The sequence below is a fragment of the Emiliania huxleyi genome, assembly GCF_000372725.1.
Source record: "Emiliania huxleyi CCMP1516 chromosome Unknown EMIHUscaffold_218, whole genome shotgun sequence".
Classification (NCBI taxonomy): Eukaryota; Haptophyta; order Isochrysidales; family Noelaerhabdaceae; genus Emiliania; species Emiliania huxleyi.
Window position 1 is genome coordinate 71,877 of NW_005200434.1, and position 2,857 is coordinate 74,733.

Consider the following 2,857-nt stretch of genomic DNA (forward strand, 5'->3'; position numbering starts at 1 on the left):
CGATTGCGAGAGACACCGCCCACAGTCCTACGACTTCTAGGATTGCGAGCGGGTCCCCTCGCAATCGGTGCGATCCCAGTTTGGATTGTGAGGAGACCCTCCCGGCGCGCTCACTCACAAGCGCTCGCGGCTGGAGCGATTGGGAGCGCCCTCTGTGCGCGTGCTAGCAATCCTTGGATCTTGGGTACGATTGTGAGCGCCGCCGCTCATAGTCCTACAAGATGTAGGATTGCGAGCGCTACTGCTCGCAATCGGAGGCATGTTGCTCGGATTGCGAGCAGTGCTGCTCTCAATCCTAGACTTTGCTCGGATTGCGAGCGCGCTGGTAGTAGTCGTAGGCGTCACCAGTCACCTTGGGAGCGGAGCTGCTCTTAGTCCTAGAAGATGTAGGATTGTGAGCGTGGGTGCTAGCAATCGTACAGAGATGCTACGATTGCGAGGAGTGCTGCTCACAATCCTTCGACTTCTAGGATTGAGAGCGAGGCTGCTCTCAATCCAAGCCGTCTAGAAAAGAAGGTTCACCCCCACTCCCCTTCATCCCAACCCCACCCACCATTGCGCAGCAGTGGTCCGAGGTCCTCGCTGAGCAGCAGAAGCCGCCCATAACTGTGTGTGTGTGGACCGCGGCGCAGACATCAATCAGACAGTGCTGCGGCGATGCCTCCGGCTGCTGCGGCGAGTGGCTTGCTGCTCGCTGCGATGGCGAAGAACTCGTCTCGTCACACGCCAAGGGCTTATGCTCTGTCGAGACGTGAGGCGTATGCGCCCAGGAGGGGAGGGCGCATGCGTAACGACGCTGCTAGAGATGCCTTTCGGGGCCCAGAGATAAAACTTCTGATGCCATGCGTGACCTAGTAGTGTCCCCAGCTATGGGCGTGTCCACGTTGGAGCCAGGTGTGGTGTGGATTGGGGCAAATGTAGATTTCCTGCCCAGCGTAAGGATATTTCTCTCATTTCTTTCGTCTTTATTTCGTGCCCCACCACGGCAAATTTGCGAGAAATTTCTTCGCCCCGTCACTCCATGCTCAAGTTTCGCCCCTTTCCGTGTAAGGAAACAAGGTGTCCCCCATGTTGGACCAGGCACCGTGCGGGCCTGCCGTGCCTTGCTTGAGCCGGCAGGCCCGCGCGGCAGTGATGGTGCGCCTCCGCGGAGAGGCTGACGCTGGTCATCGGTCAGCGGTCAGCGGTCATCGGTCACCGGTCAAGCGGGTCATCGGGCGTCAGTGTCATTCAGGCGTCAGTGTCATTCGCGTCAACACAGGTATGGTAAATTTCTCCTTCCGAACAAGGCTGTCATATTTCTCAAAATATTTCGGGAAATCTACATTTGCCCCAAGGTGTGGACGCGAGAATAGCTCCGCCGTTCATGGAGGCAACCGATGCGAGTCGACTGTGCACCAGAGTGTGCGCCTCGCAATTCTATACAGAATCGACACTTGGTACGTCCTCTGATCGCTCGTGGAGAGGAGCTACGGCCATTCTCCACTTGTGTTTGACGACGTCAAACACTGTTTGACGACGTCAAACACGATCGAGTAACGCCCAGCTGTTCACAGCAACAGCATGGTCTACCCCCGTCGTCCCACCCCAAGTGCAGCAGCGCAGCCAGGCGGAGCGGACCCACGGCGTGCTCGTGTCGGGCGGCCCCGGCGCCCGCGGCGGAGGCGGCAGCGGCGAGGGGCGCGGCAGCGGGGGGGCGCGCGCGGCGGGCGGCGGGGGCGCGCGCGAGCGAGCGAGCGAGCGGAGCACTTGGAGCATCTGGAGTGCAGTCATTAGCCTCACATCCAGGGCCGGGGAGCTAAGAAGCGCACGCAGCGGGCCGGATGATCGGGATCGGGTTGCGGGCAAGAGAGCCCCGGGGGGTGCGCGTTCGCAGGGAAAGGGCCTTAGCGGATTTGCGTCATTTTTCGTGAGGATTGAATCCCTCGGTGTTTCGAGAGGCGGACACGCTCCTTCCTTCGCACCCGCTCCACACCTCCAGTGGTGAGCAGCGCCGCCCCGCCGCCAGCATGCCAGCCGACCACCGCCCTTGCGCACGCGCCCGCCGCCGTCCGCGCACCGTCGGCCCGTGCAGCCACCCGCCTCTCCCTCCCAGCCGTGTGCCTGCTGCACCGCCGACCCAGCAAGACTGCATCCATCGCCCCACTTCCTTTTCCTTGGCCAGCATGCCGCCGGGCTGGCATGTGGGCGCCTAGTGGACGCACTCCGCTGCGTCGAGCATCGTCCGCTCCCGCCGCCTCCCTGCCTCTGCCTCACACGCCCGCCGCTGGTGGTCCGAGAAACCGCTGCGCCGCGCTGTGGCCCTCTCTCCTCTCCCCTCTCTGCCGCGCCGGAGCGGTGGCGCCTGCCCTGTAGGCTCGCCGGCGCGATGTGTCAAGCGCGGCTGCACCAGCGGCGCGTCCCGCACGAGCAGCTCGAGCAGCTCCGCTCGGCGACAGGCTATCTGCTCAAGTCTGCGGGCGGCGCTGTCAAGCAGGCGGCGTCGCCGCCTCTCTCTTCCCCCTCCCCCGGGCCCGGCCTCAGCCCGCCTCAGCCTGCCTCGGTCTGCCTCGGCCGCCCGCCCCTCCGCCCCACGGGCGCCTCCTCCCGCTGCGGCGCGAGGGATGCGAGGCGAAGGGCGGGAGACAGAGGGGACGGGGGAGGCAGCGCTGGCGGGAGCGGCTCTCCAGCTTCCGACCTCTTCCCCCAAAGCGAATCCCCAGAGAGCACCCCTCCCGCCGCTCCCGAGGGTCTCTCTCTCCCCCCCCTCCCCCCCGGCGCGCCTCAGCCATCCCCAGAGGGCCCGCACGGTCGCTGCAAGAGGCAGACGGGGGAAACACCGAGCCGCTGCACACACGCCTCCCCCTCACCACTTAGA

General features: G+C 64.4%; 1 protein-coding gene across 1 annotated transcript in view; it reads left to right on the forward strand.

Annotated features, from left to right (window-relative positions):
* The first annotated feature begins 1,945 nt into the window (after window positions 1-1,945).
* Window positions 1,946-2,857, forward strand: part of EMIHUDRAFT_443105 (putative membrane protein) — a 4,851-nt gene continuing 3,939 nt past the window's right edge. The window contains exons 1-3 of the mRNA XM_005780303.1: window positions 1,946-1,983; window positions 2,356-2,476; window positions 2,750-2,766. The gene's annotated coding sequence lies outside the window, so the exon portion shown is untranslated. The remainder of the gene's footprint in view (window positions 1,984-2,355; window positions 2,477-2,749; window positions 2,767-2,857) is intronic.